Source organism: Meriones unguiculatus, chromosome X (genome assembly GCF_030254825.1).
Source record: "Meriones unguiculatus strain TT.TT164.6M chromosome X, Bangor_MerUng_6.1, whole genome shotgun sequence".
In the NCBI taxonomy this organism is placed as follows: Eukaryota; Metazoa; Chordata; class Mammalia; order Rodentia; family Muridae; genus Meriones; species Meriones unguiculatus.
This window is the reverse complement of record NC_083369.1, coordinates 116,553,169-116,570,694: the sequence shown is the minus strand read 5'-3', so window position 1 is coordinate 116,570,694 and position 17,526 is coordinate 116,553,169. Positions and strand designations below refer to the sequence as shown.

Sequence of the window (17,526 nt, the reverse complement as noted above, 5' to 3'; positions counted from 1 at the left end):
TAGCACATGAACAATGATCTTAGGTTTTCAGCCTTGGCATCAAGGACCTTTATTCACTGAACCACCTTGCCATCCCAAAATTGTGTATTTGAAGGTCAGCAAACATGTTACTGTAGACCTGTAGTATTTGTCTCCACTGTTAATTTTTTGTGGACACAGTATCCTGTGCAATAAAAAATGTTTATGTTTATGTGAAAGATATGAGCTATATTAATATAATTACTGAGGAATAAACATAAATAAAAGAGTAATTATTACCTAAATAATTTGACTATTATCCTAAATCAATTTTTACTACTATTTCAAAGGTACTATATATTATCAAATGCATTCTGTCTGAGTTTTCTTATGTGTTAAAAAAATCTTTGACTAAATCATTTCTGAGTTTTTGGTGCTGGGGTTGAACTCAAGGCCATGGGAGTGACAGGCATGTATTCTGCTGTTGTGTTACATCCTTGGCCCTGATGTCTGGTCGACTACTCACTGTTTGCAGTGCACAAAAAAGTCTTCTATTTTATTAAGTGGTATAGTCTGATACTCAGAACGTTCTTCATCAGGAGATTTGTAGCCAGAAAGGAAGAAAGAAAGACAAAGAAGAAAGAAAGAAGGAAAGGAAAGAAGGAAAGAAAGAAAGAAAGAAAGAAAGAAAGAAAGAAAGAAAGAAAGAAAGAAAGAAAGAAAGAGAGAAGGAAAGAAAATCCCCTTAGCATATTCTATAGCTTATTATGGATGGGATGAAAATCTGGAAAACCAATTAGTAAGCATCAATATTTTAATAACAGCTGGGCCTGGTGGCTCATACATGTCAATTTCAGTACTTGGGAGGCAGAGACAAAAGGACTACTGACAGTTGTGAGGACAGCATGTATTCAGCTCCAGGAAAGCATGGGCTATACAGAGTGTGATTTTATCTTAAAAGCAAAACCAAAGCAAATAACAAATCCAAGAAGGAAAAAACATTCCTCCTACTCACCTCCAAAGCCATTAGTTTCTCTAGGCAGGATTTGGCATATGGCTTAAATTCTCTTGTGTTTAGGTGATGTTTACATATGCTAGTAATATCGATTGCTGACTACAGGCTCCCTTCATGGAAAGAGATGGATTCAGCTTATTTCTCTAGTACTTGTCAAGCTGCAAAGGTCTCACAAGCATTTCTCTTTTTTTTTAATTTTAATTTTTCTTTTTAGTTACATTTTGTTAACTCTGTGTCCCAGCTGTATCTCGCTCCCTCATTCCCTCCCCAACCCCACACTCCCTCCCTGGTCTCCTCCCTGCCCCTTTCCAAGTCTACTGATAAGGGAGGACCTCCTCCCCTTTCATTTGATCCTGTTTTATCAGGTATGTTCAGGGCAGGCTGCACAGTCCTCCTCTGTGGTCTAACAGGACTGCTCCTCCCCTGGGGGGGGGAGGTCAAAGAGCCTACCCTTGAGATCCTGTTAGAAATAGTCCTTGTTCCCCTTACTTTGGAAAACTACTTGGTTACTGAGCTACCATGGGCCACATCCGAGCAGAAGTTCTAGGTTATATCCATGGACGGTCCTTGTTTGAGTGTCAGTCTCAGAAAAGACCCTGTGCCCGGATAAAACCCTTTGTCTGCCAAGATTAATATTTAACAACTATGTTATCTTTTTATTTGAACTGTGGCAGTTTGCAATTTTGTATTTGAAAAGTTTTCTACACTAAAAAAATATCAAACAGGATGGACATATAGCTTGCCTCTATCCCTTAGAACTTTAAAAAAAAAGATTGTATAAAAATATGAGAAGCTAAATTTGGATCCCAAAACCCACACAAAGAAGGACTAGTTAATACTTATAGTCGGGGGAGCTGGAGACAGATTCCACAGAAGCCAGCTGTATAAGCCTGGTGGCTGGTAGCACATTTGCAGTGAAAACTAAAAGAACCTGCCTCAAACAAGGAGGAAGGAGAAGACTGGCACCAAAGGCTGTCTTCTGACCTGCACACCAGTGCTTGTACTCATGAACACATGCCACTCCTGTGGTGACTCACATCTCTACTCCCAGTGCTTCACAGGTAAGTAATTTCATGGCTAGTATAAACTACCTGAGACTGTGAATGTCCTGCTTATCTTCTCCATCCAAATTACCTTTGGATATGTCCAAAGGGTATCAAGATTCACTTTTCCTGAAGATATTGTTCTGGTTGGGTTAATCTAGAAGAGATATATGCTTAATATTGGTCAACATAAACCATATGTTCTAGTGAGTCAAGATCAGAAACCCAAAACAAGCAAGTAAATATAGCACTATATATTTGTAAACTAAACTAGCAAACCATCTGAAAAAGATAACCAAAATAACCAGAAAAGTTCAATAAAATGGGAATATTCAGTTATTTTACAGATTAGATTTAGTTACCATATCATCAAAGAGTATTTATTATTATTATTTAAGCTGTGCATGCTATTCAACAAGGACATATTTTTGAAACAAACAAATCAACTGAGAATCTTCCCTCCCTTACCCAAATACTTTAATAGATGAACAACTATTAGTTTCCTCCTAATAAAATCCAGATTGCATCTAAAGCACCCTGGACATAGAAGAAGACAGGTTCTAGCCATTTCTGCTTCTCCAATTCAGTCCACCCTGATTAAATGCCTATGCAGAGCAAAGAAGATGACATGGGTTCTATGATTTAACTTCTTATCACAGGAGTGAAGTGTGAGGTGCAAGAGGGTTAAGACACCAGAGCTTAAGCCTTTATCACAGTGTTTTAATTTTTCAGTATTCTTTCTTTAGCAAATCTTTCTGAACAACTTAAAACACACACACACACACACACACACACACACACACACACACACACACACAGAAACATAAAACAAGCTTGGTGTGGTGGTATATGGCATTAACCTGAACACTCAGGCAGAGGCTGTCTGGGAGTTCAAGGACAGCCTGGTCAACATATCCAGTTCTAGGATAGACAGAGCTACATAACAGAGAGACTCTGTGCCAAAAACAGTAACAAAACAAAACAAAATTAAACCCATACAAAACTTATATAGGTTGGAGGGATACCTCAGAAGTTAAGGGTAGTTGCTGCTCTGGCAGAAGGAAATGGGTTTGGTTCCCAGCACTCACATCTAACTCCAATTCCAGGGTATCCCACTGCTACTTCTGGACCCTACAGGCACCAAGCACATGTGTGGTGCACAAAGATAACATGCAAACACTCATAAAGATACAAATTTTTAAATATTTACTGAAGCTAGAGGACTGAGGATATAGCTTCATGGTAGAGAGAACTCTTAAATAGCATATGAAACCCTGACACCATAAAAACAAAAGGTAAAATGAAACAAAAAAAGTGGAGCCACTAGGATGGTCCTATGGGTAAACGTGCCTACTGTCAAGCCTGAGGACCTGAATTTGGTCCCTGAGACCGACATGGTGGAGGGAGAGAATGGACCCCAACAAGCTGTCTTCTCACCTATGTACATGGGTCATAGCATGTGTATGTCTCTCCCCCAGCTCCTGATACAAACGTACAAGAAGGAAGACAAACAACAAAAATTAAAACTGAAATAAAAAAATGCTAAAAAGAATGTGGTACTCTACACTTATAGTCCTAGTATGCTAAGCACATAATAGGAGAATCAGGAGTTCAATTTCAGGAGGTAATGACCAGCCTGAAACACATGAGACCCTCATTCATTCATTCGCTTATTTATTTTTACCTTATGTATGACTCCTTGAATATATGTCTTATATCGTGTCCTTGGAGGTCAGAGAAAGGTTTCAGATACCCTGGATCTAGGTTGTAAGCCTTCATATGGGTGATAAGAATCAAACTAGAGTTCTTTAGTTCTTTGCTAAAGCAGAGACACTTTTTGTTTTGTTTTGTTTTGTTTTGTTTTTTTAATGCACGTACCACCACTGCCATGAATGGTTACTGGGAGTGCAAGTTAAGCATCTGCCTACTAACATCAATCCCAGAGAGCCAAGAGCTTTAACCTGGGTAGCTCTGGTATAAGCTAATTGCATTTTCAAGGTGGCCACCTTAATACATGAAAGAAAAAGCTTGCTTGAGGTGTGGTAGAATCTCAGATATTGTCATTTACAGGTTTTATGAAGCACTGTGGTCTAGTAGCAGTGTGAAGCACATGCTTCTTTGAAGCTAAAGAATTTCTGAAAAGACACACATGCATGCAGTGTAAAATTATCAAGGTACCAGATCAAGGCAATCCACTCTCTTTCTGTACCTTTTCCCTCATCTCTCTCTTTCTCAGCCCAGACATTATCACTAACATCTGATATACCTTCGCAGGAATATGCTGTAGATTATAAAACATATCTGCACATAGATGCATATCACATACAACATACTTAAAAAATTGAACAAAAAATCTTGATCTTGTTCTGTGTAAGTATATAAGTAACTTAAGGAAGAAAAATATCCTAGTCCATTAGATTTCAACCTCACACTCATCAGAATGGCTAAGATAAAAAGCTTAAGGAATGATGCATGCTGGAGAGGATATGGAGAAAGTGGAACCCTCCTCCACTGTTGGTGGGAATGTAACCTAGTACAATCACTTTGGAAATCAATCTGGTGCTTCTGCCAAAATTTAGGAATAATGGTACCTCAAGATCCAGCTATACCACTCCTAGGCATATATCCAAAAGATACCCCACCACTCACTAACGACATTTGCTCAACCACGTTTGTAGCAGCTCTATTCGTAATAGCCAGAATCTGGAAACAACCTAGATGTCTCTCATGAAGTAATGGATGCCGAAATTGTGGTACATTTACACAATGGAACAGTACTCAGTAATTCAAACAAGGAAATCATACAATTTGCAGGCTAATGATGGGAACGAGGAAAGATCATCCCGAGTGAGATAACCCAGAAGCAGAAAGACACAAATGTTATATACTCACTTATAAGCGGATATTAACCATATAATATAGGATAAACATACTAAATCTATAGCCCTCAAGAAGCTTAACAACAAGGAGGACCCTAGGGAAGATGCTTAATCCATATTCAGAAGGGCAAACAGTATTGATTTGAAAGTAGTAGAAGGAACAAGACAGGAGGTCCACAAGGGACCTCGGATAGACTCTACCTACCTGGATATTGAAGGAGAAACTTAAACTCATAGCCTAATTTTGGGAAGAGTGGCAGAATTATTAAGAAAAAGAGATAGAAAGAAGAGGGAGATAGAAAGACCTGGAGGGGACAGGAACTCCACAAGGAGGAAAACATTGCCAAACTTCCTTGGCTGAGTGGGGACTGTAGAGACCTATACTCCAACTATGGACCATTCATAGAGAGGACCTAGAACCCCTGTTTAGAGAAAGCCAATCGGCTGGTCAGTATACAAGTGGGTTCCCTAGCAAGGGGTGCAGGGGCTGTCTCTGACATTAACACAGTGGCAGGCTCTCTGATCACATTCCCTTGGTGGGTGGAGCCTTGCCAGGCAACAGAGGAAGATGATGCAGTGAGCCTTGATGAGACCTGATACTCTAAGGTCAGTTAGAATGGGAGAAGTTACTCCCCTATCAGGTGAATAGGGAAAGGACATAGAAGGAGATGAGGGAAGGTTGGTGGGACTGGGACAAGAGAGGGGGCTGCAGCTGGGATACAAAGTGAATAAATTGTAATAAATAAATAAATAAATAAATAAATAAATAAAATTACTTAGAAAAAATTAGATTCACTCTTCTCAGGAATAGTTAATTCCTAAATTTCTTCATTTTTTTTTCCAGTGTTGAGGGATTCTGGAGATATTGAACTCTGGGCTCATGAATGCCAAGCCTACATATTTTTTTTTCAATTTGAAACACAACTGACACTGACTATGAAAATTTAATTGAGAAGGACTCCTTCCTCCAACCTAGTACTATAAACCTCACAAGATTTTTAATACTTTACATGAAAATTATTCAATTTTAATTGTAAATTTTAATGTGAAAAGGACAGTTTTAAGCTCAGAAACCCAAAAGTCATCTTGAGACTCTTAAGAGTTACTAAGTTCTAAGAAACCATATTTTTACCTGTTTGTCATTTTCTGTGTTTGCAGCCATTTCCTCATATGTGGCAGCCTGAGAATTTATTTTGGTTTCAGTGACCTCTACAGACAAAACAAAACTGCCCATGATGATCATGGTCCCACTGTCCTCTTTACCAAGCACCAAGCCCATCACTTCCAGGTTGCCTCCTGATCTGGCATGCATCACGATTTTCAGTAGAGCCAATGTTGAGATTTTGCAGTATTTAAAGTAATGCTGACTATAAAACAAAATCACAGTACAATCAAGGTTCTTACATAATATACAATTTCAAAAGATTTTTTATGAAAATAAATAAATACTGAAGGGATCTGTAGTGATGGAAGAGGACTGTAGAATGGGGGGCTGGGGGGGAATAAAACAGCATCTACAAGCACTGGGAAATAGCTTCACGAGTCATCATCATCTCTGGCCCCCAGGGAAATTGAAGATTACAAAGTAAACTTTAATATCCTATTGAAGTGAAGGAATAATATGATCAACTCGATAGGCCTTTTTATCTCCATTAACATGTAATCATCATAGCTTTGATTATGTTCTCAGTTCTAACTTTATGACCTAAATTTATTGATTTATTAATTAAATTGCAACCACAAGCTGAAAGAACAGAGACCATCTTGGAAATCAAAACATAAGTTAAAAATTTGGCTCTTCTGTTTACAGGGAAAAGAGAGAAAGATAATCACTACTATGGCTCATTGCATATGGCTCATCTAGAAGCTTTAAATAAATTACCTCATCTAATCTTCATAACATCATCAATAGCTAGATTTACTTTTATCTTACAGGTAGGTAAGTTTAGATACTTCAGTTTCCTAATGCCAGTCAACAGTTTAACTGTTCAGAGGTGATTTTCAGTTTGGTGCTCCTGAGTTCATTACTGTAGTATGATAATGAGGTGAATTTCTGAATGCATTTGTTTATTTCCCTATTTACAGAAAAGGAATGAAAGTACAGTACTGGACTGCCATGATTATTAAACGACATGAAAATCTTTAATCCAGTGCTAGGCCACGGTAAGTATTCAATAAATACTTTGAAAATTGAATAATGCCAATTAAAGCCAGCTTTGCTACCAAAACAAAACACCTGAAAATAGTGAGACAGTTTAGACAGCATCCATTGGTGAGTTTTCTTTACTCTCCTTAACACAAGCAGCTCCATGAAAAATCTTTTGACTTGTATTTAGTCCCAAAGATACATGGATTTGTGGCATTTGTGTAGGAGCTAAATAGCCTTTAAGCTCTATTTTTTTTTTTTTTCAATGCAGTTTATTCAGGAACATTGAACAATTCTCGGACCCCGGGGAAAGCCAGCCCACAGCTTAAATAGCCTCTGGGTAGCCAACCCAGGCGTGCCACAGGGGCAATGCAGATAGGTCCACATACATGGAAGCAAGCCAGATCCTCGGCCTTAGCCAAATGTGGAGTTGTTCCTGACAGAGAGCACTCACCATCGGGAAGGTGGAAGGCGGAAACCAGCTCCATCTTTAAGGCATAGCATTCTGCAGCTCTCTACAGTTCCCCCTTTTTGTTTTAGACGCATCAGGCAAGAGTAGAGGTCTGATCTCTGATATTAGAAATAAATTGGGACTTTGTACAGATGTTCATTTAGGTGTCATCCACCCAAAGAGCATCGGACCCGTCCGATACCTTTTTCTCAGAGGCGGGACTTGGGGCATCAACCCGCATGCAATCAGACATGCTCTTCTCTGGGTCCAAAGCGGCTGACCCTGAGTGCAGTGCTTAGCCTCGCATCCTGAGCGTATCATTTTAGCTTTTTATGGTATCCAACCATGCTTGGGGAGAATGTCTTGCTTCAATGGCTGTAAGGCCTGAATGATCATGGCTGCATCACATTGTTGTGAGACTCTAATCTTGCATATAAACCACAGGCAAACCAAGGAGACCAACACCAGAAGGCCTGCTAATACTCCCATGCCCGCCCATTCCTTCAGATGATTCATGGCTGCAGCAATCCATGTTGATAATCCTGTGGCTAGTCCTGCGTCCACTCCGGTAGAATTTACTGTGACAATGGCCACTCTCAGCTGCTCCATCGTAGTATCGAATTCTCCAGTCCAATTACCTAAAATATAGCTCGACAATTTTTTAGACAGATTTGCAGCGCAGGAAAAATTCTCATGTTGTATGCTAGTGACACAAAGTCCAGCATACTTTCATTGACAGCCAGGTTGAGCGATTTGCCATAGGGTATCAATTTGCTCCTGCACGAGGTCAATCCTCTGATTGAACACCATCAAGCTTCCTTTTAGTTGAGCATTAATTCCTTTATGTACAACTAAGGCATGAGCTACATTGGCTAAATGATTATTCAGGGTCTGAGCAGTCTGCCCAGTATGACTCATGGCTAATGCCCTGGTGGTAGCTCCAACAGCCGTCAATGAGATGGTAGTAACAATGGTGGCTGTAGTTCCAAGATCCCTTTTCTGTCTGAAGAGAGTCATAGCGTGAGGGGCATCAATGGGCATAGGCACCCAGTGAGGCATGCGAGTAACCAGGGCATACCTAACTTTACTAGCATTGGGGTTTAAAAAAAAGCGAGTATCATTACCACAATTACTTGGCTCTATCTGGCTAATAATGAATAAAAATGGGGGATATAGACAAACCGGTGTGGGCTTATAGGAAATATTATGAGAAGCCTTAACCCCTCGTTGGAACATCCTGCGTCAGTTCTAGAACTAGCAGTGGTGGTTTCCGAGGTCTGAGTAGGTTCAGGAGACCATTGCCCCCAGGGGCGAGACGTGCTCCATGCCAATTGACTAACTCCATGTTTTCCTCCAATTTTGAAAGTCATTTAAGGTTCTTAAATTATTTTTTTCCCTTTTTTTCTTAATTTTTTCATCAATTACACTTTATTCATTCTGCATCCCCCTATAAGCCCCTCCCTCCTCCCATCCCAATCCCACCCTCCCTCCTCCCTCTGCTTGCATGCCACTCCCCAAGTCCACTAATAGGGGAGGTTCTCCTCTCCTTTCTGATCTTAGTCTGTCAGTTCACATCAAAAGTGGCTGTATTGTCCTCTACTGTGGCCTGGTAAGGCTGCAACCCCCCCCCCCCCCCGAGGGAGGTGATCAAAGAGCAGGCCAATCAGATTATGTCAGAGGCAGTCCCTCTTCACATTACTATGTAACCCAATTGGACTCTGAACTGCCCTGGGCTACATCTGTGCAGGGGTTCTAGGTTATCTCCATGAATAGTCCTTGGTTGGAGTATGAGTCACTGGGAAGTTCCCTATGTTCAAATTTTCTTGTTCTGTTGCTCTCCTTGTGGAGACCCTGTCCTCTCCAGCTCTTACTATTTCCCAGTTCTTACCTAAAATTCCGTTCACTCTGCCCAACAGTTGCCCATCAGGCTCAGCATCTGCTTTGATAGTCTGAAGGGCAGAGGCTTTCAGAGGCCCTCTGTGGTAGGTTCCTAGGTTGTTTCCTGTTTTCTTCTTCTTCTGATGTCCATCCTCTTTGCCTTTCTGGATGGGGATTGGACGTTTTAGTTAGGGTCCTCTCTCTTGCTTAGTTTCTTTAGATGCACAGGTTTTAGTGGGTTTGTCCTATGTTGTATGTCTATATGAGTGAGTATATACCATGTGTGTCTTTTTGCTTCTGGGACAACTCACTCAGGATGATCCTTTCCAGATCCCACCATTTACCTGCGAATTTCATGATTTCCTTATTTTTCATTGCTGAGTAATATTCCATTGTGTAGATGTACCACAATTTCTGCATCCATTCTTCAGTTGAGGGGCATCTGGGTTGTTTCCAGCTTCTGGCTATTACAAATAAAGCTGCTACAAACATGGTTGAGCAAATGTCCTTTTTGTGTACTTGAGCCTCTTTTGGATATATGCCCAGTAGTGGTATGGCTGGATCTTGAGGAAGCGCTATTCCTAGTTGTCTGAGAAAGCGCCAGATTGATTTCCAGAGTGGTTGTACAAGTTTACATTCCCACCAGCAGTGGAGAAGGGTTCCCCTTTCTCCACAACCTCTCCAGCATGTGCTGTCACTTGAGTTTTTGATCTTGGCCATTCTCATGGGTGTAAGGTGAAATCTCAGGGTTGTTTTGATTTGCATTTCCCTAATGGCTAATGAGGTTGAGCATTTCTTTAAGTGCTTCTCTGCAATTCGGTATTCCTCTACAGAGAATTCTCTGTTTAGCTCTGTTCCCCATTTTTTAAGTGGATTACTTGGTTTGCTGCTTTTCAGCTTCTTTAGTTCTTTATATATACTGGATATGAGTCCTCTGTCAGATAAAGGGTTGGTGAAGATTCTTTCCCAATCTGTAGGTGGTCGCTTTGTTTTGATGACGGTGTCCTTTGCTTTACAGAAGCTTTTCAGTTTCATGAGGTCCCATTTATTGGTTGTTGCTCTTAGAGTCTGTGCTGTTGGTGTTCTGTTCAGGAAGTTTCCCCCTGTACCAATGAGTTCTAGGGTATTTCCCACTTTTTTTTCAAGCCGATTTAATGTGTCTGGTTTTATGTTGAGGTCTTTGATCCACTTGGACTTCAGTTTTGTGCAGGGTGACAAGTATGGATCTATTTTCATTTTTCTACATGTAGACATCCAGTTAGACCAGCACCATTTGTTGAAGATGCTATCTTTTTTCCATTGTATGGTTTTGGCGTCTTTGTCAAAGATCAGGTGTCCATAAGTTTGTGGGTTTATTTCTGGGTCCTCTGTTCGGTTCCATTGATCCACCATTCTGTTTCTATGCCAGTACCATGCAGTTTTTAAAACTGTTGCTCTATAGTACAACTTAAGATCAGGGATGGAGATACCTCCAGAAGATCTTTTATTGTAGAGGATTGTTTTAGCAATTCTGGGTTTCTTGTTATTCCATATGAAGTTGAGAATTTTCCTTTCCAGGTCTGTAAAGAATTGTGTTGGTAATTTGATGGGCATTGCATTGAATCTGTAGATTGCTTTTGGTAAGATGGCCATTTTTACTATGTTAATCCTACCAAGCCATGAGCATGGGAGATCTTTCCATCTTCTCATATCTTCTTCTAATTCTTTCTTCAGAGATTTGAAATTTTTTTCATACAAGTCTTTGACTTCCTTGGTTAGGGTTACTCCGAGGTACCTTATGTCATTTGTGGCTATTGTGAAGGGTGTTGTTTCCTTAATTTCTTTCTCAGCCCTTTTGTCTTTTGTATACAGGAGGGCTACTGATTTTTTTGAGTTAATTTTGTATCCTGCCACTTTGCTGAAGGTGTTTATCAGCTGTAGGAGTTCCCTGGTAGAGTTTTTGGGGTCACTCACGTATACTATCATATCATCTGCAAATAGTGATAATTTGACTTCTTCCTTTCCAATTTGTATCCCCTTGATCTCCTTCAACTGTCCTATTGCTCTAGCAAGGACTTCCAACACTATGTTGAAGAGATATGGAGAGAGTGGGCAGCCTTGTCTTGTCCCTGATTTCAGTGGGGTTGCTTTAAGTTTCTCTCCATTCAGTTTGATGTTGGCTATAGGCTTGCTGTATATCGCCTTTACTATGTTTAGATATGTGCCTTGTATCCCTGATCTCTCCAATACTTTGAACATGAATGGATGTTGGATTTTGTCAAAGGCTTTTTCAGCATCTAGGGAGATTATCATGTGGTTTTTTTCTTTCAGTTTGTTAATATGGTGGATCACATTGATGGATTTCCGTATATTGAACCACCCCTGCATACCTGGGATGAAGCCTACTTGGTCATAGTGGATAATATCTTTGATGTGTTCTTGGATTCGGTTTGCAAGTATTTTATTAAGTATTTTTGCATCAATGTTCATAAGGGAGATTGGCCGGAAATTCTCTTTCTTTGTTGAGTCTTTGTGAGGTTTAGGTACCAAGGTGACTGTGGCTTCATAGAATGAATTTGGTAATATTCCTTCTGTTTCTATTTTGTGGAATAGTTTGAAGAGAATTGGTGTTAGCTCTTCTTTGAAGGTCTGGTAGAATTCTGCGCTGAAGCCATCTGGTCCTGGGCTTTTTTTGGATGGGAGACTTTTGATGACCGCCTCTATTTCTTTGGGGCATATAGGTCTATTTAGTTGATTTACCTGGTCCTGGTTCAGCTTTGGTAAGTCAAATCGATCAAGAAAATTGTCCATTTCATTTAGATTTTCAAATTTTGTGGCATATAGACTTTTGAAGTAAGTCCTAATGATTGTTTGGATTTCCTCAGTGTCTGTAGTTATATCCCCCTTTTCATTTCTGATTTTGTTGATTTGGGTGGTGTCTCTCTGCCTTTTAGTTAGCCTGGCTAAGGGTTTGTCGATCTTGTTGATTTTCTCAAAGAACCAGCTCTTGGTTTCATTGATTCTTTGAATTGTTTTATTTGTTTCCAATTGATTGATTTCAGCCCTGAGTTTGATTATTTCCAGCCGTCTACTCCTTCTTGGTGTGTCTGCTTCTTCTTTTTCTAGGGTTTTTAAGTGAGCCATTAGGGTGCTTGAATGAGCTGTCTCGAATTTCTTTTTGAAGGCACTTAGTGCTATGAACTTTCCTCTTAGCACTGCTTTCATTGTGTCCCATAAGTTCGGGTATGTTGTGTCTTCATTTTCATTGATTTCTAGAAAGACTTTAATTTCTTTCTTTATTTCTTCCCTGACCCAGCTGTCATTTAGTAACAAGTTGTTCAGTTTCCATGTGTGTGTAGGCTTTTTGTTATTTCTGTTATTGTTGAGGTCCAGCTTTATTCCATGGTGATCAGACAAGATACATGGGATTATTTCATTCTTCTTGTATTTGCTGAGGCTTGCTTTGTGACCCACTATGTGGTCTATTTTGGAGAAGGTTCCATGAGGTGCTGAGAAGAAGGTAAATTCTTTTTTGTTTGGGTGTAAAGTTCTGTAAATGTCTGTTAGGTCCATTTGATTCATGACCTCTGTCAGAGACATTGTTTCTTTGTTTAATTTCTGTTTTGTTGACCTGTCATTTGTTGAGAGTGGGGTGTTGAAGTCTCCCACTATTAATGTGTGTGGATCTATATGTGCTTTAAATTTTATCAATGTTTCTTTCACAAATGTGGGTGCCCTTGTATTTGGGGCATATATGTTCAGGATTGTGATGTCTTCCTGGTGGAATTTTCCCTTGATGAGTATGAAGTGTCCTTCCCCATCTCTTTTGATTAATTTTGGTTGAAAGTCTATTTTATCAGATATTAGAATGGCTACTCCTGCTTGCTTCTTGGGTCCGTTTGCTTGGAAAGTCGTCTTCCAACCCTTTACCCTCAGGTAATGTCTATCTTTGTGTCTTAGGAGTGTTTCTTGTATGCAACAGATTGCTGGGTTTTGTTTACATATCCATTCTGTTAATCTGTGTCTTTTTATTGGAGAGTTGAGTCCATTGATGTTGAGAGAGATTAATGACCAGTGGCTGTTAGATCTCTTGATTTTGATGTTGGCTGTGGTCATCAGGTTGTGTGTTTGGTTGCTTTTTGTTTTACTGAAGTGAGGTTATTTATTTCCTGTGTTTTCTTGAATGTAGCTAGCTTTCTTGGGTTGTATTTTCCCTTCCAGTGTCTTCCGTAATGCTGGATTTGTTTGTAGGTATTGTTGAAATTTGTTTTTGTCATTGAATATCTTGTTTTCTCCATCTATGAGGACTGAGAGTTTTGCTGGGTATAGTAGCCTGGGCTGACATCTGTGTTCTCTTAGGGTCTGCATGATATCTGTCCAGGCCCTTCTGGCTTTCATAGTCTCTGTTGAAAAGTCAGGTGTGATTCTAATGGGTTTGCCATTATATGTTACTTGGCCTTTTTCCCTTGCAGCTTTTAGTATTTTTTCTTTGTTCTGTATACTTACTGTTTTGATTATTATGTGGCGGGAGGATTTTCTTTTCTGGTCAAATTTGCTGGGTGTTCTGTAGGCCTCATTTATTCTAATTGGCCTCTCCTTTAGCTTGGGGAAATTTTCTTCAATGATTTTGTTGAAAATATTTTCTGGGCCTTGAAGAAGGGAGTCTTCTTTTTCCTCTATACCTATTATTCTTAGGTTTTGTCTTTTCATATTGTCTTGCATTTCTTGGATGGTCTGTGTCAGGAATTTTTCAGATTTAACATTTTCTTTGACAGATACATCGATTTCTTCCATTGTATCTTCTACACCTGAGATTCTTTCTTCCATCTCTTGTAGTCTGTTGGTTATGCTTACCTCTGTAGTTCCTGTTTTCTTCCCTAGATTCTTCCTTTCCATTATTTCTTCCATTTGTGTTTTCTTTAATTTTTCTAATTCTATCTTCAGGTCTTGAGTTGTTTTGTTTACTTCCTTCACCTGTCTGATTGTACTTTCCTGTTTTTCTTTTAGTTCCTTCAACTCTGTTTCTTTCATTTCATTCAGTGTTTTAAGCATTTCCTTTCTAAAGGCCATAAACTGTTTGGCTGCAGCTTCCTCTATTTCTTTACGGATGGCAATATTCTGTTTGAGTTTATCTTCCTCTATGTCTTTACGAATCTTATTTGTTTCCTCTGTTATCATCTTCATGAGCATACTTGTTAGGTCATCTTCTTGGATTTCAGTTATGGTGGGGTGTCCAGGGCTACTTGCCCTTGGGTAACTGGGTTCTGGAGATGCCATATTGCTCTGTCTTTTGTTGCTTGAGCTTTTACGCTGGCCTCTACCCATTGTGTTATCTTAGGAGTTTGGGGTTATTTTCTGGTGGTTCCTGGGGATCCTGTGGGGGAGAGAATCCCCTTTGCAGAAAGCTGGATTTTCCTGAAGGATGTCTTCTCAGCTTTTTGGGTATAGTCCCTGGATGGCTGGTGTTTTTTCAGGAGTTACTCACCTCAGGGATATAGACCTGAGTGGTAACTGTGGTCTTTGTTAGTCGAGAGGGTTCTCCTCTCACCTAGGAAAGTCCTGAGGGCAGCTGCCCTGTTTCTGGGTTTCTTGTTGCAAATTTAATGATCAGCTGCTGTGACCCAGTTGGACATCAGGCGTGCCTCTACTGTTTGTGCTTGTGTCTGGAGCACAGCTGAGTGCTGGCGCCTCGGCCCCACTAGACTGCTAGACTTTTTCTAGGGAAGGATTGGGTGATTTAGATCAGTACAGTTTCCTTCCTTCCCCGTGGATTCTCTGGAGACACGGACTCCTAGTGTCTTTTTTTGCCCTGGTGCACACTGCTCAGTGTCCGCCAGCTGGCTGGCCACAGAAATTTGCCTGTGCCTGGAGCACAGCTGTGTGATGGCGGCTCAGTCTCTGCCAGCTGTCTGGTGCGCAGAAACTGCCTGTGTCTGCCTTTGTGGCTTTTGGGAGTCTGAGTGGCTCCCTAAGGTGGGTAATTTTCCGGGGACCTTTTCAGGTTGGGGGTGAGCTGAGTGCTCTGAGATCAGACCCGCCGTTTCTATCTCTGGCGGCGAATCAGGCGCGCAGGCAGGCAGGGCTCTGTGCCGGAACCTGGGTCCCCGGCTCTGGCTCCGGGCTGGCTCCTGGGGTGCCCGTGGAACCCGCCCGAGTCTTTTCCAGGGGATGTCTGGGTGACCTAAGGCCGGTCCCAATCGTTTCCTGTACCCTGGGGTTATCTCTCGACTGAAAATTCCAGTCTCTGATAGTGTGGTGCCCAAGGTTCAGTCTGGGACCGTGACCAGAGACACTGGCTTGTGGCTCTGGGCTGGGGCTGGGGCTGGCGGCCGGCAGCCAAGCGTCTGGTGGCCGGCAGCCAAGCGTCTGGCGGAACCGGGATCTCTTCCGCGGTTTAGCCGGGTGAGTTAAAAGCTGATTGAATCCCCCACCGTGGGGTATCCTCTCACCTGGGAAACACAATGACTGTGTTTTATGGCCGAGAGTTCTGATTGCTGTTCACTGTGCTGATCCTGCTGTGCTGCTGCTCAGAATGAGAGTTCTCCCGGCGCCGCCATCTTGCCCCTTTTAAGCTCTATTTTAAAATTTCTGACTTCTGTGAATTGTTGTAGTGGTATTTTAGAAAACTAGTACGACTTGGTGTACAGTTTCATGAAAAAAAGTGATTTAAAAAAGTGCTTATGGAGTGCCTTCTTTCCCTTCATTTTTTTTTTAAATCACTGGCTTGTAAATTTGATTTCTGAAAACAGCTGTGCTCCTCAGTTTGGAAGTCACTTATAGCTGCAACAAGGTGCATGTAGTCACCAGGTTCAAGGCAGAATTATGAAATTTATGAAAATAATCATGTTGAGAACATGACATCGTAAGTCATCCCTTACACTCCCTGGAGAGACAATTCAGTTAAAGAAACTTTCTAAGAGGGGAATGGAAACAGGCTCTAGAAGAGGGGTTAGGCTCTGCTGATTCAGAAAATGCAAACTAAAAACATATAAATAAATTTTTTCACTAACTTAAAAGTGGATATTAGACTTAGAATATAGGATAAACATACTAAAATCTGTACACCCAAAGAAGCTAAGCAAGAAGGAGGACCCTGGATAAAATCATTAATAATCACTCAGAAAGGCAAACAAGATGGACGTCAGAAGAGGGAGAGTGTAGGGAACAGGACAGGAGCCTACCACAGGGGACCTCTGAAGGACTCTACCCAGCAGGGTATCAAAGCAGATGCTGAGACTGCTGGCCAAACTTTGGGCAGAGTGCAGAGTGTCTTGTGAAAGAAGGGGGAGATGAAGGACCTCGGTGGTAGGAGGGGACAGAAACTCCACAAAGAGAGCAGCAGAACTGAAGGATCTGGGCAAAAGGGTCTTTTCCAAGACTGATGCTCCAACCTGGGCCCATGCATGGGGATAACCTAGAACTCCTGCAGATATGTAATCCATGGAACCTCATTATTCAAGTGGTTCCCTAGTAACTGGAACAGGGACTGTCTCTGACATGAACTCACCCGGCTCTTCCCTTGAGTGGGGAGCAGCCTTACTATGCCACAGAGGAAGACAATGCAGCCACTCCTGATGAGACCTGATATGCTAGGGTCAGATGGAAGGGGAGGATGCTTTCCACTATCAGTGAACTTGTGGAGGGGAATGGGAGGAGATAAGGGAACGAGGGTGGGATTAGACGAGGACAAAGTAGGGGCTGCAGGTGGGATACAAAGTGAATAAACTGTAATTAATTGAAAATAAATTAATTAAAAAAATTAAAAAATTAAAAATAACATTGTATAGAGTATATTTTTTTTCTTTGGGTCACTTCACTCAAGATGGTCTTTTATAGTTCCCACCATTTGCCTGAAAATTTCATGATTTCCTTGTTTTTAATAGATGTGTAGTATTCCGTTGTGCAAATGTACCACAATTTCTGTATCTATTCCTCCATTGAGGGACACCTACGTCATTTCCAGATTGTGGCTATTATGAATAGAGCTTCTAGGAACATTGTTGAGCAAATGTTCTTGTTGTATAGTTGAGTGTATTTTGGATACACGCTTAGGAGTGGTATGGATGGATCTTGAGGAAGAGTTATTCCTAGTTGTCTGAGAATGTGCCAGATTGAATTTCCAGAGAGGTTGTACAGGTTTACATTCCCAATGGAAGTGGAGGAGGGTTCCCCTTTCT

General features: G+C 40.9%; 1 pseudogene; it reads right to left on the bottom strand.

The window, feature by feature from the left end:
• Positions 1-480: 480 nt before the first annotated feature.
• LOC132649916 (COP9 signalosome complex subunit 5-like) overlaps positions 481-17,526 on the bottom strand; it is a 68,552-nt pseudogene continuing 51,506 nt past the window's right edge.